Source organism: Triturus cristatus, chromosome 1_1 (assembly GCF_964204655.1).
Source record: "Triturus cristatus chromosome 1_1, aTriCri1.1, whole genome shotgun sequence".
Lineage (NCBI taxonomy): Eukaryota > Metazoa > Chordata > Amphibia > Caudata > Salamandridae > Triturus > Triturus cristatus.
In genome coordinates this window covers 271,561,104-271,585,734 of record NC_140579.1, presented here as the reverse complement: position 1 = coordinate 271,585,734, position 24,631 = coordinate 271,561,104, and the positions used below count along the sequence as shown (strand labels likewise).

Sequence of the window (24,631 nt, the reverse complement as noted above, 5' to 3'; positions counted from 1 at the left end):
GATTAATAACCACCTTAGCGCTAGCACTATGATAAATATTCTTTAACATATTAATAATCTGTTGTGGAAGACCAATACGACTTAAGGTTAAAAACAATGTTTGCAAGTTCACAAGATCAAAGGCTTTTTCAGCGTCAACCATAATTATTGCGGCAGGAATTTGGTTGGTATTAAAAACATCTAAGGCATGAATTAAAAATTGAGTATTAGCGGCCATAGATCGCCCTGCTATAAAACCTGTCTGATCCTTATGGATTATTTCTTGAGCAGCAGGAAGGAAGCGCTGAGCCCATACTTTCATCAAAATCTTGTAATCGGAATTAAGTAGACTGATTGGCCTAAAAGAGTTCACATCTAATGGGTTCTTATCTTTTTTCACACAGGATATTATTATAGACTCCTTAAATTCAGTTGATACAGTTCCACCCTTTCTAATATCATTAAAAAGTCTCTTTATGGGAGATACCAGTTCTTTAATAAAAACCATATAAAATTCGATGGGAAATCCATCATGTCCACATGCCTTACCCCCTGCCATAGAGTTAATTGCACTTATAATTTCTTCTTTCATTATTTAATCGTCTAATTCTTTAATTCTGGCCTCTGAGAGTCTGGGAAGATCAACATCCATCAAGTACTTCCAAATTTGTTCGTTATTAACCGGATACTCCATTGAATAGAGCTGTCCGTAGTGATGGACAAAAACCAGTGAGACATTATCCCTATCTGATACAACTAGTTCTGTGACCGGGTCCCTGATGGAAGTGATTAGGGAGGATTCCATTTTTTTCCTGGTGGAATTGGCTAACAGCTTCCCCATTAACTGACTCTCTTCATACATTTTTTGCTGGTAAAGTTTGGAATTGCATATTTCCTCAAGGATAAAAAAATCTCTTAGTTCCCTGCTAGCTATTTAGAAGGAGTTGGGGGAATGCTGTAGCATTAAGGCATATTCTTGATCCACCTTATTCTGAAGGTTCTCAATTTGCAACCTCCGGGTTTTGGACTGACCGGCCATGATAGCTATTATTTGGGCCCGGGCCGCGGCCTTATAACCTCCCCAGACAGCAAAGGGGGTGGCGGTATTATTGTTAACCTCAAAATATTGTACAATCCACTCCCTAAATCCAGTAATCAAATCTGCATTTTGAAGGAGGAGGCGATCCATCTGCCACCTTGATTGTTCCTTATCTCTCCCCCCAATAGCAAGGAAACCCCGACAAGCGCATGGTCAGAAAAGGAATTGCTACTAATCCATGCATTTGTCACCTGTATAGACCTTGATGTTAATAGATAATCTAGTCGAGAGGCCGAAGAAAAGCGATGGGAGTAAAGGGTAAAGGATTCCATTTCTTGATGGAGATCCCGCCAAGAGTCTACGAGCCCAAACTGTTCCATAATTGCCACCATCATTTTTTTGGTATTAGGCTTCGACTGTCTTTTGTTTTTATTAGTGGAATCCTTCCTAATATCCATAATATAGTTAAAATCCCCCCCTAGAACAATTTGCCCAGGAGAACTAATCAGCCTTTCGTGGATCTGGGTCAGAGGTAAGACATTATCGGATATTGGGCCATAATAATTGATAAAATTTATCATCCGACCCCTAATTTTAGTTGTTACCCAGATCCATCTCCCTAAAATATCTCTATGTACTTGAAGAAACTCCCAATCCATTCTATTAGAGAAATAGATTGCTACCCCCCTCATTGCTGCCCCTGAAGAGGCGAAAAAAGCCTTTGAGAATTTTTTAGGGATAAACAAGTTGGGGGAATTAGACTTAACATGGGTTTCCTGAAGAAAGAGAACGTGGGGGTCCAAAAAAGCGGCCCATCTTATAAGTGCACCATATTTCTTTTTATTTAATATCCCATTGGAATCTTACAACTACCAGTTGCCATACTTCTGTGCTCTATAAATCAATCCTGGCCTTCTTACTACTGCTCTTTTTTCCTGCTAACAACCCAACCCCCCACCACCCTAAAAAACCCTCCCCCGAAAATGTGGAAAACCCCCCCACTACACCACGCAGGCCACATCTCCCACCTCCCACAATTGTTCCTGGGTGTCATGTTGTTACACCCCATTGGGCGATCGTGGTCACGCTCCCCCTAGAAAAGTGATTTCTGATAGGCATAAATGGATTTACTACTGGAGATTTACCAGAGAACTTTATAATAATTAATCCCTCATAAGGGGTGGGAAATCTGCATTCCAGGGTGGTCTGCCTTGGAAGTTTGCATATTTCTGGGCAACCTCCGACTTCCCTCAGACCTCCTACCACCCTGGAAACGGTCAAAAATGTACTCCAGCAAAGGGCTGGAGCAACTGCCTTTCCAGGTTGGGAAGGTAAACACTCGCCTTCAGATTTGTCAGGGGTGCAAGGGAAGAGCTTCTTCAATGGGGGAAATTTTTTCACTTTGTAGACAAAAGAAATGTGCATATGCATTCTGATCTGTGGGAAACTCAGCTCAGAGGTAATAGACAGCTTTACAAAAAGTTGCATGACCTTCCCAAAAGTACACCTGGAACCCTGCGCCTGCCACCGTCTTTATTTTGCCCGTCATGAATTTTGATTCCGTAACTATATGCCATGATCTTCCACAGTCAACCCGAGAAACACATTCTGTACTTTTAAACCAGGCTATAGAAAACCTTATTTTCGTTTCCTATGCCTTCTTTGTGCAATTGTGTTATGCACTCTCAGTACCAAAGCGCAGCTCCCTATAGGAAGGTTCAGTATGATGATGTTGAAAAATATATAAACCATCATTTAACATTTCTTTTGGTGATAGAACGTACGTAAGGCATTTTAGGAAAACATAAAAAGTCATATTGTGAAAGTTCTGAATCTTTATGTTAAGTGCTTGTTAGACACTATGACCACATACATCAGAAACAGCTGCTGCTCAGTTCTAGACCAGATGAGCAAAGATGCAGAATTAACTGATTAGGGAACAGGGAACTCATTAAAACAGCCCTAAAGACATCTGTAAAAATAATTCTCTTATTTTAATTTGCAAGGATGACATTGCGCCGAAGGTGTGGTGAGTTGACTTTAAAGCACTGTACGCGCCACAGTGCTGCAAATCAATTTTATATAGTGTGGACTTAACCTAATATTACATCGCTTCATCTCAAAATCAGGTGTATTAGAAAAGGATATGTTAGCGTGAACCTAACCTACAGATATTACAGCACTTCATATGAAAACCAATTGTATTACAAAAGGACATGTTAGCGTGAACTTAACCTAAAACAATTACAGCGCTTCATATGAAAACCAATTGTATAGCGCTTTATACAAGTACCACTTGTATTACAAAAGGACATTTTTTGCAAATGAATTACAATGCGCTGAAGGTGTGGGGAGTTGGCTGTAAAGTTCTATTCGTGCTGCGGAGCTGTTTGTCAATTTTATATACCGTGAACTTAACCTAAAGATTTTTTGGGTATTGAAAACAAACACATAGAAAACTTCAGGGAAAAAAGGCGTGGGGAGCTAACTTCGAAGCTGTGCACACACCGCGGAGCTGCGTGTCTATTTCATATATTAGAAAAGGACATGTATTTTTGGCACGTCAAAAACATCGAGCCGAAGGTGAGGGGAGCTAACTTCAAAGCTCTGCTGTGGTGCTGCGTGCTAATTTTATATAGCGTGAACTTTACCTAAATATATTACAGCACTTCAAATGAAAACCATTGAAAAAATAAAAGTGCAGGCTGCATTTAAAAAAAAACTGTAACAAAACAGTGGCACAGAAACAAGTACATTAAAAAAACAAACACTTACAGACTGCTAATGACAAAAGAGTGCAAACTCACAAAAGGAGCAAGCTTTGAGAATTATTTACGTGTAACAGCCTGAGAGAGCCTCATGATTGATTTGGGGGGAAGGAGACATAAGAGAGAGTTGGGTGGAGGAACGAGCGAAGAAGGAGACACGAGAGGGAAAGCAAAACCAGCGCGGCGCTCGTGAAAGGGCCACGTGCTGAAACTAGATCGTGATCCTGCTATATTTATAATGCACAGTACCATAACTTCACAGCAGTGCTGCTGTAATTATATCACAGTACTGGCATCCCCTAGCTGAGCTCCCGTACCTATGACTTCGAATCTTAAGATGCAAATGGCTAATGTTACACATTAGACACGTCTTAATAGAGCTACAATATTATAACGGCACAGTACCTGCACTTCTCAGCAGTGCTGCTCTACCTATATTGCAGACAGTACATGGACCGAAAAATGAATGCTTGAGAAGCACTTCACAGCACTAACGCTGCTCTTCTGTGGGAGGAGTGTCTTACTTGTTTGCAACTGGAGGCTCGGGACGACCAAACCTCGTGCGAATGCTTTTGATAATAAGCATGCGCACAAACAAGGGGAGCTGCAAAAGGGGGCGTGATTTAGAGGCAGCAAAGCTCACGGCCATGTTTGAATGGAATGTGGGTTGATACGCAGACTGCCTCGGATGCTTTAACAATTTAAAAATGAAGGAGTGCGTCGCGCTTAATAATTAAAAGTGAAGGCAATGTGATGCTTAGAAATAAAAGTTATTGTGGGATAAGTGAAAGCGGCTGTCGCGTTTAGATGTAGAAATGAAGGCGGGCTCAGACTTAGTATTTTAAACTAAAAGCTGCCCTCATGCTCAATATTTAAAAGTGAAAGCAGGCACCGTGAGGAATATTTTAAATTTACAAATCACCAGGTGCCCAGCGTGTGTGCCTTTTAAAGCATGCTGCCTGTACACAGAGCGCGCTGTAGCAGCAGCAGCTTTGACAAGAGAAACAAGCCCAATCCCCCTTAAAACAAAGCCAAAAACTAACTACCATCGTACCAAAAAGAAGCCCAAATGACGATCGACTGCAAAGTAGTGCTCAGGAAACATGCAGTAAAGGGGCCAATAGCCGTGGAAGGAGACATGGCTGTCATAAGGCGGGACTAGCAGCCTCTAAACGAATCAGAAGTCAGCATTTAGAAAGGAAAAAGCCACAAGCCAATGAAAAAGTGGGCAGGGGAGTGGGCGGGTCTTCCCTCACCTATAGTGTATTCTGCATGCCTCGCAAAGCAAGCAGCGCATGCGCTGCACTGCTAGGTGAGACCTAAAAAACAGCAACCTCCGAGAGTTAATGTCCATGTTTCCATTGCAAACTGAAATTATAATGGTGGGAAAACCCACCTCACACCTCGCACTGTTCACTAGTTTGTAAAAGACTTCACAAACGTACTTTCACTAGTAAATAAACTCAAAGATAAACATTCCTATGCGTAAGTAGCATAATATTGTAATATATTTAAATGTACAAGAACAGATACAAAGTTCAATTGTTCATTTTGACTTCACTGTTGTGGCAATTGTAAGATACATCGTATTAAACATGCTTAATAAAATTTACAACAATCATAAAAAATGACAATCCAACGATAATACAAAAATCTTCAAGTTGTTGATAGAAGTGCCCAATGCATTTCGGGATCTTAAATCCCTTTGTCAGGGGCAAAACCTAGAGGAAATGTAGAAATAATGATTGATGTTTACAGGGTAAATGCTTCAACGATGCTGTGGTTAGGAAGTTAAAAGATAAAGCAGCAGGGTTATAAGTGAGTGCACAGCCTGGACTTGTCACTTGTCAGTAGTGAAAGTATTGCCCACCTCAAATGGCCAGCTGCTTAGATGACCACAAATATAACATATATCCACAAGTATGAGAGGCAACACAAAAACAAACGTATTGAGTAATTTCAAAGTGAAAGACTGAATGTTGAGTCCACACAGCAGTTGAATATTTTCATATATTAATTTATTCCAAAGTTCAGTGCGACCAGATCCGCAGCCAACGCGTTTCCCCCAAGCATGGGCTTCTTCAAGGCTGTTTAGAGATCATACAAATACAATATTTGTAAAATTCCATGAGTATATAACGAATGGTTGTGCAAACACAAAACATGTGATGAAAAAGCGAAAAGAGTGCAGGAAAACCGAAAAGACTGTGAGAAACAGAGGAAAAGCATGAGGCGGCACAGCACGTAAAGGACAGCACAAATTACTAAGAAGCCACCACTGTGCCTAGAGAACGGAATTGGAAAAGGATAAGTGAGTTGTCCCAGATCCAAAAAGTTAAAGCACGGATTGAGGGAATATTGTGTCCAAAAATAAACAAAGAACAAGATTTAAAGAGCAGAGAGAAGTCGCTTACCAAGGTTAACAATATATAAGCACACGTCAGGAAATTAGCGTAGTAGTGTGACGAAAACAGCCGGACCCAGAATTATGTCTGTAAACTTAAGAAAGCACAATGAATAGTGCATCAAGAGTCAAACGGTGACTGGAAAGGATCATGGCTTGAAACCGTAATAATGTCAACTCACCTTACTAGGTGATAAGCCAGTGACTGTTGAACGTCCGTTAGGTGTGTGACATCAAAAAGTCTATACTGCCAGGTTCTGACTAATCAGATCTGTTAGAAAAAAAATAAAAGCAAACGCAAAATAGCGTAAAAGTCGACAAATGTCCCGGTGTCCAGCAACAGATGAGAAAAAGTGACACAGATATCCATTGTAAAGAACAGTTGTTCTAAAAACAAAACCACCCATTACGTGAGCCGCTGCCACGTATTTATTTTATAAAATGTCTAAGCTAACTTCCGTACCATAAGAGCGTGATAACAGAAACCGGCCATGGAAAACGAGGAAACCGGCAGGTTACATAACGTAAGGTCCCGGCCCATTGGATTCCTACAAGGCAATTATTGACCCATGCGTTGTCAGAGTTACAGATCTAACTAACAACAGTCCTTCACGGAACCCTTAGGCAAGAGGAGACGCACCTAAACACACTGGCTGCCAAACATGTTAATATGAAACAAAAAAACTACCAGCCATTCGTAGCCAAAAAGAGACAAGGGTTACTCTATCCGTGAGTGCATCGAAAGTCCGACCTGCTCATGTCCCCCATCTAACACTTACTGTGTGAAGCTCAGTGTGTGAAGTTCAGCCGAAGTCCGAGGCGCGATGAATCCCATTGTGTTGAAACGGATACCTTGGTAGTGGTAGCGTCCAAAACTTTTATACTAACGCGCCAAACAAGTGTTATCCGGTGTGTGATGGTAACGATTCTTAAAAAACTAGAGCGCATTACTAAATGAAAAAACCCCATGTTGGAATAGTTCCGGTTGGTCGTATGCGTCACCTGACTGTCTATTCAAAGCGTAGCGATGGTTACCTAGGCAACGGCGCCGCCCATGAGATACAACTGGCGCGCCAAGCAGGTTAAGTCCGGTATACACTAGTGTCGGGTGCTTACGTACTGAGTCGCGTCATAACTTAGTTTAAAAATTAGTCTGAAAAGCGTGTATAATGTAAACGGAAAGAGTAACACAAAGACTGCCGTTTCCGACGTGCCAAGCAAGTTAAACCCGGTATGTAAACGTGACAGGTGCTAGAGTACTGGATCATGCCAAAGACCGGTTAAGTGTATGAGTAGTAAGAAGAACGTGTTTGAGTTGAGCGGATACAGTGACGTACAGGCATAAGAAGGTGGCGGGTAGGGGGAAGACAGCGTAAGTAACTGTTGTCCAGTACCATTGCCAAAATAGTCATGCCGTGTCCACCCAAATACGATATCACGCATCCGGTCTCCAGAAATAGTTAGGTAGTGATGAAGCTGGAAAAACTGAAACTTTTGTTACGTGTTGCGGTCCGCGCAAATATACAAAGAGATAAAAACACGAGGTAAGCGACTAACAGAAAAAATTAAAAAGGGCCATTAGAAGACCCCAATCAAATGTTGAACCTCAGGAGTACAGTAAAAACAGATCGTCTGTAGAGAGACCCGGACTCTATTAAAAGAGGGAGAGGATACGAACCAAAGGTGTATTTAAGTATCAAGCTAAGTGGCAATAGTGTCCAGAAAAAGGAGGAAAAGCAAGTCTAAAATTGAAACCATCTTCTAGTTGCCTAGGAGAGTATAGCAAAGGAAGATGTGGTTGACTGGTGTTCTTAGAGTCAGAAAACCGGGGTCATTGCAGTGAGAAAGACAACAATTATAGCGTGCCAAGAACCTACTGTAAAACATATAGTTACAGCAATGTCATAGTAGTACAAACGATAGTATAAACATTCATATTGCAGATACTGGCTAGAGTACATTCAACCTGTATCCACCGGTACATTAAGACCACAAGGAAACAGTATTAGCAACCAAATTGAAAGCATGATAACGATACATCAGCGACACATCCAATGAACATAAGTTGTACCCTCTGAAAAAGAGAGTAGTGAAAAGTGGAACATAGAGATGACAAAAGAGTTCAAACGTGATGTTTTACCATTGCACCATCTTAATACATCGCATAAACATACATGGCTGCGGATCTGGTCGCACTGAACTTTGGAATAAATGAATATATGAAAATATTCAACTGCTGTGTGGACTCAACATTCAGTCTTTCACTTTGAAATTACTCAATACGTTTGTTTTTGTGTTGCCTCTCATACTTGTGGATAAACGATGCTGTGGTGTTCAAGCAGTACTGATGCATCTCAGTATTGACGTGGTGATGACAAAAGTGAGGAAAAAGAGAAAAAAAAAACAATGTGTTGGTGTCCATTAATATATGTGAAGAATTAATGAAAGAAAAGGTGAAAAAACGATAAGAAAACGATTGCTGGAGAATGATGATAGTTTAGGAAGAACTGGAGTTATTGGTGGATTATGACTGGAGATGAACCTGTCACCAAAAAATAAAAAACAAAGATGTAGGCTGAAATATTACGTGAAGGTGACTGGTCAAAAGAAATTGACTAGTCGCTCAACTTAGTGGCATGATTCAATGTTTAATCAGAGGGACCAGAGTGGTCAAAATGATGATTGCTGAGGAAACCTGTTCAAAAATATAACATGAAATGAGCTGGCAATGTTAGCTATAACATAAGAAGCAGAATGCGCCTCACGTTTAGAGAACGCTTACCTCAAGCGGGTAATGGGTGAATTTCTCGTGGTAGTAACGGTTGGAGGATTCCGTAATGTTGGGAAGACCAAGAATGCTGGTCGTAAAGAAATGCATCAATCGTCATGTAGGACGGGCAAAAGTCTGTCAAGGATGTTAAAATATAATTAGCACTGCGGTCAAGTATAAATGTGGAAACAAGTGAAAAGCTTTACTTCTGAAAGCTTACCTAATGCGGTGAATACGGAAGTCCAAAATAGACGCGATCGTTGCCGTCTGAGCGGGAACCTGCCAAAGAGCAACGCGTTGATTGAAAGACGAGACGCTTTCAGTTTAAATGCCACGCGAAGCAGGAGTGTCATGTGACTCGTGCCAACAGCAATGGTGGAAATACTATGAAAGAGCATAATGCTTAGAGATTGCCTAATGCTCTCTTCAAGGGGTGATCGGCAAGAATGTTTAAGAATAAAGCACCGTGGGAAAATGGAAATAAAAACCGCAAACTAGATAAAGATGTCAAAATTAAAAATAGACTATCAAAAAAGAATATTATTAAAAAACTTAAAACGTCAGATGAGTAAAAAGAAAGATATCGTGGAAACTGTCCAACTAGTGATAAATACAGTGCAACCACTGAAAAATTGGAAGGGAAAGAAGGAAAAATAAGTTAGATATGGTGTGGCAAGTGATACCAGAAACAAAAAGCATGCATGAGAGTAAAAGGAAAATTTAGATTTTTAAATTTTTCCATTGCGCCATACAAGGATGGTTCCACTCCTCTAACAAAATGTTGTTCTTGATTTACATATAGCTATAGGACACCTGCAAGGTAGTTAACAGAATGTACTGGAGAAATATGCCGAACAGAGCATTGCTCAGTGAAACGGCCTGAAAGCCTAAAACGATGTTGATAGCCTACAAAATAAAAAGGCAGATCACAGCCGTGAGTCTGCACCCCATTATAGTTGCTGACAGCAAAGCTGCGGCTAATAAGTGGGTAGTGGTAGGGTGGGCAAGGAAGTGTTGTGTGAGGGGTGAGGGGGGCAGCACCAGGAGAGCAAGTGATGTGCAAAGTTAATAGGCCATTTGGCAACCATCCGTTGCGATGGATGACCAGGAGGAACCGTGGACGTAATGGGGTGGCCAAACGCAAGCAAACAATGAGTGAAATTGCGTTGGCGTGAAGAAAGCACACAAAGGCGGGAGAACTAAAACCAATGCATGAATAAAACCCCTGTATTTCTAAATGGCACCTCAAAGAATGGATGGCAATGCATGGGCATGCCAAAAGCCGATAGAGGAGATAGGTCTTACATACAGCGCATGCGCCCTGCCTAGGCTCGACCTAAAAATTGAGCATGCCTGCTGAACAACGTTAGCAGTGGTGTTCTTGCAATACTCCTTTTGGTGAGAGGCATTCTTTTTAGAACTATGTAAGCAGTTTCAGGCACCTGTTGTGAAATCCGAAGATCAACATCTTTTGTCCACATATCCGTGGCAGATTTGTACCACTAGGTGATTATCATGACTGGAATAGCACGTTAGTCGCGGAGCAGTAAAATCCTGTTGATTAAGGCAGTACGTTTGGAGCACTCACAAGCTGTCTTTAAAAGCCCAGTATGTTGCATGCCTTTCCTTTCTAAATGCTATATTTATTTATTATGTCTCATTTAAAGTCTGGCAGACTGTGAGCTCTGTAAATCAGTGAGAGGTTGGCAAAGTGCAAGGTTTCACAGTTGCAAACTTTTTACCTGCAGTCCATCTATCACAGGGCCTTTGGCCAATGTACATCATAAGGCCCACCCTATTTAGAGTGGTCCTTTCATGGACCCTTCTCCTTTTAGCCAACGCCAGGAAAAGCCTAGGGGTTCAGAACAGGAAACATAGCAAATAACCTTTTGCACATGAGCAAAACTCCCAGTGGTTCATGGGGATTCATTTTTTATTTGTGAGAAACAAACTCCCCATAATTTCGAGGTTTGTTTTGTTATATGGCCCTTAGGGACATTGTCAACATTGCTAAGTTAGCATGAGCTTTGCTGCCATGATGCTGCTTTTGCGCACGTTACTACATGACTTTATTTTTGCAAGACTCTGTTTGTGCCTTTCACAAGAGAACGGTCTACCTTTTGCGTTCTCTGCTAAGTTCCTGGAGTTTAGTCTGAACACGATGTGCAAGGTCGGTAAACAATGCCCTTGTTATTCTGTTCCCTAGCACCTCGACAAAACATGCTAAACACAGCTGCAATGCTGGATACTCGTGTTTTGATATTACGGGGATGCATGTTGTTTTACCACACACCTGGAGAGAGCCTTTCCATGGAGAAGAGCTATGCTGCTCCTATGATGTAAACCTTACATTCAGGCTTTAAGGTTTGGGGTCTGCTGTCAAAGCCCAGAGATCTTCTTTTATATAAATAAAATTCTTCCAGTCAAGAGGAGGGTGGTTAGGCCTTATATTCCTTTATCCATTGTCTTTATATAATGACTTCCCCCTTTGTACTCTATGGAATTGTAACAATGCTAATTGTTTTGAGTTTATGCATTTTGCTGGTGGTAGTGGCTCGTATACTGTATTGTAGAGCACAATAGTTAAAATAAACATTTTGAACTATTATAGTGACTCTGCCAATTCTTATTATGGAAAAGTATGGGAGAGGAAGCGAAAGGGTATGTCTTACTGGCGCGATTCCTGAGAGAGTTGGGAGTGTTGTGTTCTGGGTTGTCAAATCATTTGTAGCTTTGTGTTTTTTGGGGGAGAACGATTGAGACACTATAGCTAGATGGTTTTGGGATCTTTGGTACTAAGGTGATAGGTTGGTACACCCCTATACACTGAGGTCCTGTTTTACTGCGCATAGTTCTGTATAGGTGCAGAATCCCCGCAACAGTTTCTGAAAGAAATGTGCTAAGCAGGGCCAAACATGGTCCTTTGTCCGCAAAGTTCTCTACCTTCTGTATAGCCTACAATTTGGTGAACGATGAAAGGCAGTAACATCCCTGCAGAGCACCGGGGGTGGGATCATATAATATGGCACTTGGCCCTCCACCATGTTGGTGGAGTGTGAGAGGGTGGTCCGGAACAAGGACAGAGACGCACCCTATTCCCCTCAGTCGACCATTTACCCCAAGAAAGCCAGAGATGGTTACCCTAATGCCGGGTCCTTTACCTACCCCTTTGCGATCTCCCACCCCAACAGGACCCCACTGTTTTAACTGTGGAGGGTTTGGACACATAGCCAGGGTGTGCCCTCAAAAGGAGGAGCCGATGGAAGTAGGACTAACCCGAACCTTTGATTGCACCAGACAGGGGCAAACACTTCCATACCATAAGACAGTGAGGGTAAATGTAGAGGACCGATCTGCCCTGATTGACACAGGATGTTTACATAGTCTTATGAGGCCCAAAAGCATGCCCAGGGGTAATCCTTGACCTATGGGTCTCGTGAAAACTCAATGTGTCCATGGTAACAGTAGACAATACCCCACAACAGAGATATAGGTACAGCACGAGCCCTCAATAGAACCGGTCCCTCTACGCGTAGGACATATCCGTAAGTTACCAGAGCCCTTTGTCTGAGGGAGGGACTATGCATATATAGAGCAGCTTCTGAAAGATGATGCAGAAGAGTGGAGTAAAACAGCCCCGTTCTCCCAAAAGCAGGACCATAGTTTTTCCCCGGAAAGCCTAAGAAAAGTAAAAAACAGAAGAGAAGGGAAAAAAAAGACTGGACACAAGTAGCCTTGACCCAACCAAAAGAAGAGGTCATGTGGCAGTATGACCAAGGGTTCAACACAGCACAAAGGGAAGATCCAACCCTAAGGGAAGCTTGGAATAAAGCCAAAGAAGCGGAAGACCCCGAGCAAGTAGGTCCCCAATTCTTTATAAAGAGGGATTTGATATATACGAAGGGAGGGAGGGACCAGAACCCTCAATTGCTTGTACCCTAAAAGTATAGAGAAAAAGTACTTTTCCTAACCTATAGCCATCTGTTGGGGGGGTCACTTCAGAGGTGAAAAAATGGAGAAAGACGTTCTGGACAAATTTTACAGGCCAGGGATCTACCAACAGATTCGCCGGTACTGTAAAGAATGCTCCATATGCCAGATGAACAGCCGAAGTCTTCCCCTGAAAGCCCCCCTTCAACCCCTGCCCATAATTGAGGAACACTTCACCAGGGTAGGGATGGATATTATTGACCCCCTTTTTGCCTCGTGTAGTGGATGCAGATATGTGCTAGTCTTGGTGGACTATGCCACTCGTTTTCCAGAGGCAGTGGCTCTAAGACAACCCAATGCTCTACAGATAGCCAAGGCTATGGTTTCTATCTTTTCCCGGGTAGGGTTTCTTCGGCAAATCATAACCAACCAGGGTACTCCTTTTATATCCAAACTGATGAAACAGGTATGCCAACAGTTAAACATCAAACAACTGAGAACATCGGCTTCCCATCCCCAGACTGACTGGTTAGTGGAGAGATATAATGCCACACTTAAAACTACCCTAAAGAAGCTCCTTGACCTTGAGACTAGAAAATGGGAGGATATGCTACCATTAGCTCTTTTCATCCGCTGCAAACAACGGAAGAGTACGGGGTATTAACCCTTTGAGTTGTTATATGGGAGACAACCGCGTACCTTACTTGAGATGGCAAAAGAAGAGTGGGAAGAAGAACAAAGAGGTAAACCTCTGCCCGAATATGTCCATAGCCTAAAAACACACTTACAACAAACACGCAGCATTGTCAAATCTCACTTAGAACAGGCCCAGATCTCACAGAAGACACAATATGATAAAAGCACTAAAACCAGTACACTTGAAATAGGAGATTTTGTCCTATTTATGCTATCCACCTCAGACCATAAAATGTTAGGTCAGTGACAGGGCCCTTTCAGGGTAATAGAGAAGGTAACACCAGTGACCAACCGTTTGGAATTGGATCCTAAGAAGCCCTTACATACACAGATTTATCACAGTAATCTATTAAAAAAATGGGAAAGACCCATCCCAACATTGTTGGGTTTGACCAAACAGACTGAACCTCTATACATCAAAAGCATAGACCCCAAACTTCTGGTAAGTCAAAGACACGAGCTGTGTAAACATTTACTGCCTCTACAAGAAGTGTTTTCCCTAATGCCTGTTAAAACAGATGTAATGGAACATGCGATTCATACCTTTCCAGGAAAGAAAGTGAAATTGCGGCCCTATCGTATCCCAGGGGCAAGGAGAGACGCAGTGAAAAAAGAAGTAGAACAGATGCTCCAGATGGGGATAATAGAACCCTCCATCAGTGAGTGGAACTCCCCTATTGTTTTAGTGCCAAAACCTGACCGGTCTATCAGGTTTTGTATAGACTTCAGGGAAGTAAACAGGATCTCACAGTTTGACTCATACCCTTTACCGAGAGTCGACGAGATGATAGGCCATCACCACTATACCCTTTCGGCAAACCAAAAAAGATTTGAGGGCATTCTTAGGCGTTTTGGGTTATTACCAAGGCTCTATCCCTAAATTTTCTCAGTTAGCTAATCCCTTAACGGATCTCCTGAAAAAAGACGCTAAAACTGAAAAAGAGCTGAAACATCCTTCTTCTGCAGCACTACATGCTTTCCACCAGTTGAAACAGGCCATAACCTCAAAACCCGTCCTTCTCAGTCCAGATTACACCAAGCCTTTTGTATTGCAAACACACACCTCCGAACATGGGCTAGGGGCGGTACTGTCTCAGACCGATTCCCAAGGGCAAGAAAGACCGGTCCTGTATATCAGTAGAAAACTGTTTCCACGAGAGAAAAGGTATGCCATGATAGAAAAAGAAGCACTAGCCATAAAGTGGGCCATAGAATCACTCCGGTACTACATAGAAGGTCGGGAGTTTGTTCTATTCACTGATCATGCCCCATTGGAATGGGTGGCTAAGAATTAAGGAAATAATGATAGAGTCCTCAGATGGTTCTTAGCCTTACAGCCCTATCGCTTTACCACCTTGCACAGAAAAGGGAAGGACCAAACCAACGCAGACTTTCTTTCCGGATCTCCCCTTGACTCATTTCTTGCGGGCAAGAAAGTTTGGGAAGGGGGATGTGAGAGGGTGGTCCGGAACAAGGACAGAGACTCACCCTCTTCTGCTCATGCCGGGCCGGGTACAGTCGTGGGACGGGAAAGGTTAATCAGAGTACCTCCCTCATCCCTACAAGAAGAAGGAGCCGGCTGGGGACAGATCAGCGAATGGGCAACGAAGGACGTACCGGAAGAGGCGGGGCAACCGGCCTTAAGGAGGACAACGTGGGAGGAAGAGTGTTCATGGAGACGGAACCCGGAAGATGCTGAACCAAGCAGGGAAGCAGCGAATCAACGCGTGGAAGAGCAATCGCCTGAGGACATCGAGGAAACAGCAGCAGGAACGGAAGACATCGGGGAGGACATGGAGAGCTGGCCCGAAGACTGGTGGACGCCCCCGGAGGACGCTGTGAAACCACCGCAACTCAGGAGAGTTGCGGCAGACGGGGTGAGTGAGACAGAAGGGAAGGAGTGGGGGTGTTAAAAGGGGACAGCGCACTTAACCTAAGCTTGATTTACAAACCCCTTTCCGCCAGTAAAGCATCATGTGTCTTTTGGTTTGGTTTGGTAATCCCGATATATTACACACCCGGTATTTGAGAGGCGCTAACCTCACGGTGTTGCTCCCGTAAAGACCGTGGAGCTGTCGTCACATTCTTTGGGATAAAGTCCCTTCTTACCTCACACCTTTTTATTGATTTCTTTTTCCGTTCCTTTTATCATACCCTAATTTTACATTCTGATGGCTGGATTGAATTGGAGAGAAGATATCCCCCAACCCAGACCTAATCTAGGCTATATATAGAAAGCCATTGGTATTCTGACATAAACTCACAGGAGTGGTCTAGAAGCAGGGTTTCTCATATTTTCCTTTTTGTGTTCTTCTAAAAATTCTTTACTATAGGGTGTGGTGACGGTAAATCGTTTAAGAGATAGGCCAGTCCACTGACCTTCTTCTTTTGGAGAGACTCTGGGGAGACATCACCCAGGCTTTGACATACAAAGATCCCCAGAAGGAGAAAAGAAACCAGCAAGAAAACGTCATCAGGACCACCCATACCACCTCTAGGTGGAAGCCCACCTTTACATCTTGGCTTTTTCAATAAAATCCAAAAATTCAACCACCAATCAGGCCTCCTAGATTCTGTTTCCGCCCATCCCTCTGACATGGAGGTTACAGTCAGCTGACCTGGCATGCTGACTGGCCATACACTGCTGCCTAAATCACCTCCTAAATGCTCTCCTACACCATATCAGACTCCTGCACATGCTCTTAAGAGGGCCTCTGCTTTATTTCTCAATTATACATTACTATGTAGCCCATTTGGTGGGCCAATGTTTTGCCAGGTTAATATCATCAGGAGTGTAGGACTGCACTTGACACAAATGTCTACCTGTGCATGCTGTCCCTTCGCCGGTGCAATGTCAGCAATGTGAAGCAATAGTCAAAGTCCACGAGCCTATAGTTTCTTATTTCTTTCTTTAGTTTCTCTACCTGGAAGGTACACAACTGACTGCATCGTTCTCAGTGCGAATGTAAATTTTAAAGTCTGTGTGGATTCTGCTTACTCTTAAAGGGGCCCATTATGCATATGCAGTATCAGGCCCTAAAAGAATTCTGTTGTGTTCTTCTATACAAGAAATGGTGAGGTGGTGATTGGGTTTGGGATTCAAACCTCATGAGAATCACATCATCCTTTTCTCAATCCATTGTAGTTTTTGTTGTTTTGTCGTAGCAGTCCATTTCACACTGCTTTCCATTTTTGCTTCCGCTTTAGTTGTCTTCCCTTCTACTCTTAGGGCCTGATTACAAGTTTGGCGGACAGGTTATTCCATCACAAGGGTGACGGATATCCCTTCCACCATATTACGAGTTCCATTATATCCAACAGAACATAATTCTAGGAAATTCCTGACACAGACCTACTCAGTGGTAGCTGATGAGCACTGTTTTTTATCAGTACCCTGACCATTTGATAATGTTACCAACCATGATAAGAACACTGCTGGCGCACTGAGCCTGGGGCTGCCTTGTGTATTTGCTGGATAAGGATAGACCTACAAGTAATGAAGCGGAAGCATGAACTAGATGATGAGTAGGGGTGGGCGAAGATTTTCGCTCCGCTGGCGGATTTCTCTGAGTTTTACCCACTCTGCTCTAGATGCAGGTGGAGCTTTCCAAGATTTCCAAGACCCATGCAAGAAATGAATGTCCTCTGTATATAATGAAGTGATTATTTTCTCACTATGTATATGTCTTGATACAAATTGAACTATTGTAAACAACTTTATTCCAAAGAAATCTATTATTGACACTGTGCAATATGTACTTGATATTGGGTCAATATAATAATCGATTTTTGAATCTTTATTGCCAGATCACAGTGCAAATTTGAATATAGAGGATCATATGTTTTCTCTTCCCTTTTTTAATGTGTACATTCAGAATAATTCATTTGTAAAAATAATAAAAAATTATTTTGATACCACTGAATAGAGGTTGCATGTATATGTTCATGACATGTAATATTTAGGTCCACGAGTATTTTCAACTTTCCTATATTGTGATATTTACATTCAGGTGGAGCTGCACCAGTACAGTGTTACAAGAGCATGGCTGTTTTTGAACAAGCTCCAACACTACCGTCTCTTGGACCCAGGAGACAGCGGGGGCTGAATCTCTTAGAATGAGTGCAGGGGTTCCTGGAGTCCTGGGCTACTTCAAGTGAGCTCAGCATGGGCGGACTGGAGAGAGATATCTATGACTGTGCCGGCTGCCATCCTAGGACTGCCCAATTCAAAAAGAACAATTGATGGACAGAATGCAGAACAATGTCATACATTCACCCCAGTACAGAGATCTGGACCTAAATCCATTGTGTGTTTGCTCACCATGCCTTTCCAGTTTGAACTCAGCCAAATGCAAATCAGTCTTGACCCTGCTCTCAATGGGAACAGTCCAGCCCGAACTGCCAGGCCAGGTCCTCCCTGGACTGGAAACAAGCATCCTAGGACTGGTTTCGGGATTTCACCCCCTATTAGCCAGGATACAAGGAACAGGGTCAAGACTGATTTGCATATGGCTAGGTCCAAACTAGGGTGGTGTGGTGAGCAAAAGAATGATGGATTGAATCCAGATCCTTGTGACTGGGGGTGAATGTGTGCATTGTCCAGCATTCCGTCCATCAATTGTTTCATTTGCATATGTCGCCCTAAGTGAGAAGGGTATGCCCAGACGTGGGTCCGTGCTCACGTGCTCAGCTAGCCTGGTTGATGAAGGGGGATGCCCTGAAACCGGTCCCAGGATGCTTGTTTCCATTCCAGGGAGGACCTGGCTTGGCACTTCGGGCTGGACTGTTCCCACAAGGATCCTTGTGACTGGGGGTTAATGTTTGCATTGTCCAGCATTCCATCCTTCAATTGTTTCTTCTGCATCCTAGAACTGCCCAGCATTCTCACCTCTCTCTGCCATCCATGCCCACCTGCCAGGGGCAGCTCCTCCACTAAGGTGGAGGAGCGTCACCCCACTTTCTTTTAGCACTGCAAAAAAGGAAAAATAAAATGATAATAACGCAAAATTTATTTTTCTGTCCTGAGGCAGTTTTGCGACGTGGGGCTGGGCTGGGCAGAGAAGGGGGAGGAGTGGTTTGCACTCCCTAAGTGCACAATACTGTTTGGCCGGCCGTCTTGTGCCTGCCAAACATTCATGCACACTTTGCATGTTCTCCACTGGCTGTATTGTACAGCCTGGGTGAAGACCATGCCCAGGCTCACAGTACCTGTCTGAACACCGAACCACAGTGCTCAGACCAATTCCAACGCTGCATTGCAGTGTTGTGATTGGCTTAGGGGATCCTGGGTGCTTCCTGCTTACTGCTTCCAAAAAAGGAAGAGGACGGAGAGGATGGAGGAGAGGCATCAGCCAGCCAGCGGGCCGGCCAGCAGGTTAGTGATTTTTTTTTTAAATTACCCCCCCACCCACTACTGCTTCATGGACCAGCCGCCACTGCCACCTGATCTCCAGGACTTTAGACTCACCTCCTAGGGGATTTAGGTTGCTATGGACACCTCCCACTCCCTGACATTGTAGGATGAGGAGCGTTTGAACAACAGGATGTATGTAATTCATTATTTCTACACTTCGTAGAACTTATCCTGCTGTTGGCCGGGGACTGGGAGGGCGCCTATAAGCACAATAATAAAAATATAGACTTTTGGGGCATGTGCATATTTTGAAGGACACGTATTTGTACCTAATGCTGCACTTCCTTGATAGGAGGAGCTGCAAATTATTAAGGGCAATTGTTAGACTTGGCTCAATTGGCGTGAGTCTCCCTTTCATTTTTTGCTGTTGCCTCCTGTGTTTTTGTTGTGTGCTGGACCCCGTTTTGCTGGTCTAGATGCTTTGGGCACTTTGCCACTGCTGTTCAGTGCCAAAGTGCAAGTTCTTCCGTTATCTAATTGTTGTTATGGATTAGTAAATGCTGCTAGTGGGCTGCAGCACTGATTGTGCCACCCACAGAAGCAGCCTGTAAAATGTAACTCTGGCATGCCATTGCAGAACCTGTGTGCAGTCTGGGACTGCCATGTCGACTTGGCAAGTGCCCACACTTGCCAGTCCCTGAACCTTCCCTTTTCTACATATTAGTCACCACTAAGGTAGACCCAAGGTACCCCCGTGGGCAGGGTGCATTGTATGTGAAAGGTAGGACAGGGCCTGATGTGTGTGGCATGTCCTGATAGTGAATTACTTCCAATTTCGTTTTTCACTATTGCAAAGCTACCTGTTCCCATAGAAGAGAATGGGGAGTTTGTTTATTACATCTTATACACATAACTGGCCCAAGGAACAAGGTCGAAAAAGTAAGTTTTGTATGCCTGAACTCAGAATGTTAAAGTGCATCTTTTAGTGAGGGTGACTTTTTCATTCTGTGTTTGAAAATACCACTTTTAGAAAGTAGGTATTTTCTTGCCTAACCATCCAGTATGCCTATGCTAGGTTTGTGTATTGCATGTCTGGCTTTTGGATGACAGGGGCTGGAGAGGGGCTGTGGCCCCAGAAGTCAGATTAGTCAGGGCTGGGCTGAATGGACCTGGCCTGCATTTAGAGTAAGGGGAGGAGATTTCCTTTTCACATGAATGGGCCTGGTCTGCCTTCAACAATGCTGTCTTCAGCTTGAGCTAGGAAGCTGCACCCATGAGGACAGAACTGGTTTTGGCCTGGTACAGACACTCTCTGCCATCAGAGAACAAAGGATTTTGGTGTATAAAAAGAGGGGCCCAGACCCCAGACTTTTAGATCACTTCTGGGAATCAAGAGAAACCTTTGCCAAGTAGAAGAGCCGGATAAGCTGAGGAGGAATACTGCCCCTGTGCTGTTTGCTGTCTAGGGTTGGTCTGCAGTGGCTGCTTGCTGCCAAGGAAAGGAGAAAAGGACTTTGCTGTTTGTTTTGTCATCTTGAGGAAGATCTCCAAGGGCTTGAAACTGAGCTTGCCTCCTGTTCTGAAGTCTCGGGGACACAAGGACTTCCCCACCAGCTCCCCTGAATTTTCTTGCTGGGAATTCCAACCTGCAAAGAGGTGCTTGCTGCTGTTTAGGACCCCTGGAGACTGTTTGTCGCTGGGAGCTGGAAAATCGACTCAACATCTGAGAAGTGTGATGCATCCGTACCTGTTTCCGACGCATCGCCGAAGAATCCGTCGCAGCACCTGCCGTAGTTCGAGAAATCGCTGCACGACACATCGGGTGTAACGATCTCCGAAACCCGAGATTGCGGCACCGATTCCGACGCAAGCCTACTGTGTGGCTGCACGAAACCACACATCGTACCGGATCAACGCATCGCATCGAGGCGCCAAGATTGTTTCATCGTTGGGGGCCGCAATAAGAAACAGATGCATCAACTCTCCACGCAGTAAGGAATCGACGCATCACCTCCCCTGTGCTGCAATAAGGAACCGACACATCACCTCCCCTGAGTGTAAGGAACTGACACATCACCCTCTCTGCGGCCATTTTGTTTGTTTTGCGTGACGCATCCAGGGTACTTTGTGGGAAAAATGTCGCATTTACAACTTGCATTGAACTGAACTATTTCTACCATTTGAAAGCCTTATTTTTAATACTATATTGTGGATTTTTGTCGTCTGGTCTTGTTTTGGTTTAGATAAAGATTACTTCTTTTTCTAAACTGGTGTGGTGTTCATTTGTAGTGTTTTCACTGTATTACTGTATGTGTTCACAAATGCTTTACACACTGCCTATGAGATAAGCCTGTCAGCTTGTGCCAAGCTACCAAGGGGGTGAGCAGGGGTTATTATAGGAGTGTATCCCCCTTACCCTGACTAGAAGCAAGGGCCCCTTTTTGGACAAAGGTACCTACCTCTGCCAACTAGAGACCCCCATTTCTAACAGCAATCAACACACATTCAATTGTAAAATATTGCAAAACCTTTGAGTGCATTTCTAATCATTTCCAATCATTCCAGTTCCGGTCATTCATGGAATTAGGACGACAACTGGAGGTAAAGTGATGTTACATGTTTACCTCAAGGCCTGTTCCATCAAACAATAGATTTCATGAAACGTATGTATCCTGGAGCAAGGGCGACACCTAGTGGCCAGTTGCAATGAACACCGACGTCCTCCAAACCATAGTGTAATAGATCTTTTTAATTAAAAATGTTAGTTTCTGGTCCTCCGCTAGCTCATGGAACTCCGCAGAATCTTGTAGAGTTTTTTGCTAAATCTGTGGAATTCTGAGAAGTGAAACTCCGTGAGCTCTGCCGAGGCCTACTGACGAGCCAGAGGTATCAGGACCATTTGAGAAATGTATTATTTGCTTTCTCTGCGATATATGTTTAATGTGCGTGAAACAGTACAATTATTTATTTATCTGTGGTGTCTATGCATTCATTCTTAGTGCACTTCTTTTACATATAAATGTTAGAACGTTACTTTGTACTTGTCTAAGTATTCCATGTATTACATGTTTGGAATGTTTGGGTTAGAGGATGGAATTGCTTCTCTAGCAGTTGGAGCAGCCACCTTGAGCCCTCTACACCTGTATACTTGTATATCCTGTTGGCTGGAATAAACTCCTATCAAAGAGTGAAGATTCCTTGTCTACTTGAATTCCTGCACAACTTTCCCAAGGAGGATACACTTCAAAATTGGCGACAAGCTTGGGATGAATAATTTTTTTTCTTATACTTCAAAATCTGAGAGAAAATGGACTTTATTCTTTCCCACTTCAATAAGGTACTGTAATCTCTTTGTTATTTCTGAGGGCTCAAGGATTCATTTCAGGCCAAATCGTTTTCCTGTGACATCCCCCTGTCACTCAATTACAATTATTTGCCTGCACAAGATTCATTTCAGTACTTTCAACAATAAGCGTGTTGTTTTAAACTCTCACTATCCAATTATTCTGATGCGCGTTAAAACCATTTCCTGATATGCTTTGATAAAGCTGTACAAAGTACGTGATCAAAGACTTGAAAGTAAACAAATCTTTCCAAGCCTACACGTCTCAGCGCGAGCTTCGTGATTAAAGACTTGAAAGTAAATAAATCTTTTTAAGCCAACACCTCTCAGCGCGAGCTTCAAAGCATAGACTTTCATAGTGCCAGTCAAGCATTGCGCGCTTCAATTAAAGAGCATCAACGATTTCAAAGTAAACTTTGGCAGCGCATCGTTGTTTATCTTCAAATTAAATCTTCCACACAGCGCGAGAGCTCTAAAGTGTGTTTTCAAGTCTGGAATTCTTCCACTGTCAACATTCAACACTCAGCCTGCAGCGCGCTCGTTGTTTACCTTCAATTAGACCTTCTAAACAGCACGAGTGCTCTAGTGCGTGCTCTCAAGTCTGGAATCTACCTTTTGTCAATCACCAGCACTTCGACTTCAGCGCGCTCTGCCCAGTGTCATCTCTAAGTAAACAACAATTAAAGATAAACACCCGTCCTTAAGTGACTTGTTCTCCCAAGCGTGAAGGGAAAGCCATTAATCTTTTTAAGTGTTTCCCTTCAACAAGCTCAATCTAGCGTGAAGGGAAAGCCTTTATTTCCACATTTCCTTGTGTGTTAATTCAGAAGCGAAGGCACAGTCATTGTCTTTTCACACGTTTGTCCATTTTTCATCCCGTTTCCAAGTTCAACAGCCAAGTATTAAACAGCTCTTTGAATACATTTGCTTTTAAAAGGCATACACACTTTGAATTAAACGTCTAGTTTTCCTTGCTTTGCCAACAAACAAGTTACTTTCAAAATAAGCAAATACAGTAAATACAGCTCTTGACTACTACTCTGCATATTATCTTTTACCTTGTTTTTTCTTCACGGATATCCACTCCTTTCAGATTCACAACTGGAGTGTGACCATAGACTTGTTCAACTGGATTTTCAAAGGAAGTGCTCCATAACAAGAACTACTACACTCCTTGATTTCATTATCTTTTGTCACAGCGCCACCTGTTGGATAATTTTTTTTCATTTCCCTTCATCAACAATTAACACTCTATATGTTTGCGTTTTTTCCTCATGTAAAAAAAAAAAAACTATTTTGGGGGGGTTTTTGCTGATTGACATTTGAAGCACAGCCATCAACAACGCTTTTTGTATCACATTGTCAATATTTGTTCCATGTTTACCATTTAATTATTCATTTCCATTTACAGGTACAACTGCCCTAGTTCATTTATTTACAGATTACAGCATGCAAACCGTTACGCCTCCCGCTTTATTTCTACAGGACCCAGGGGAACCACCTCTAAAATGGCGACTTTGGTTCAGATCCTTTGAAGCCTACATAGGTGCTATTGATGGTTTGAAATTCAAACCAGAAAGAAAACGTAGTCTTACTTAGGTGTTGAAGGGCAAAATGTTTTTGATCATTTACCAGTATATTTGGGCCAAGATTTAGGTGATCTAGATGAATATCAGCTGGCTGTCAAAAAATTAACTATTTATTATGAGGGAAAAGTTAATTTAGTTGTTCATCGTCACAAATTTTTTACACGCATCCAAAGTTCCAATGAGTCCATTGACACTTACATAACAGCTTTAAAAGTTTTGGCCAGCTACTGTGATTTTGATCATTTTACATCACAATTAATTAGAGATCAATTAGTATCTAGATGTTATTCAAAGAAAATTCAACAAAGGTTGTTATCCTGTAGAAATCCTTCATTAGATGAAGCTATTGATATAGCAAAGAGTATTGAAACCTCTGAATGCGATTCAAAAATTTTGCAAACTCAACCTTTGCCCTCAACCACTTGTGCTTTGTCAACAAAACCATCACACACAAATGATACTGTAACCAACAAAACCAGAGGCGCTTTCTCAAATTTTAGAAGTTTCAGAGGTACGTCTTTTGGTCGCGGCAGAATTGTATGTTTTAGGTGCGGTTCAAATTCCCATGTTTCAAGTTTTAAAAATTGTCCAGCTGCAGCACAAGAGTGCTGGAAATGTAAGAAAATTGGTCACTTTGGCAATGTTTGTAGAGGAGGATAACGCCACCCTATCAGACTGGTTCAAGATTCTGATGTTGACACTGATGTTGTAGAAAACGAATTTGAAGAATTAATGTTAGCAGTAGATTGCATTGACATTA

At 42.8% G+C, this 24,631-nt stretch overlaps 2 long non-coding RNA genes across 2 annotated transcripts in view; both read right to left on the bottom strand.

Annotated features, from left to right (window-relative positions):
• The window catches only part of LOC146870123 (uncharacterized), a 207,972-nt gene extending 198,688 nt beyond the window's left edge, over nucleotides 1–9,284 (bottom strand). The window contains exons 1-2 of the long non-coding RNA XR_014969461.1: nucleotides 9,181–9,284; nucleotides 8,973–9,095 (exon numbers count right to left, since the gene is read on the bottom strand). This is a non-coding gene — a long non-coding RNA (uncharacterized LOC146870123). The remainder of the gene's footprint in view (nucleotides 1–8,972; nucleotides 9,096–9,180) is intronic.
• LOC146870122 (uncharacterized) overlaps nucleotides 1–23,400 on the bottom strand; it is a 365,571-nt gene extending 342,171 nt beyond the window's left edge. Inside the window, exon 1 of the long non-coding RNA XR_014969486.1 lies at nucleotides 23,341–23,400. This is a non-coding gene — a long non-coding RNA (uncharacterized LOC146870122). The remainder of the gene's footprint in view (nucleotides 1–23,340) is intronic.
• Between the last annotated feature and the right edge of the window lie 1,231 nt (nucleotides 23,401–24,631).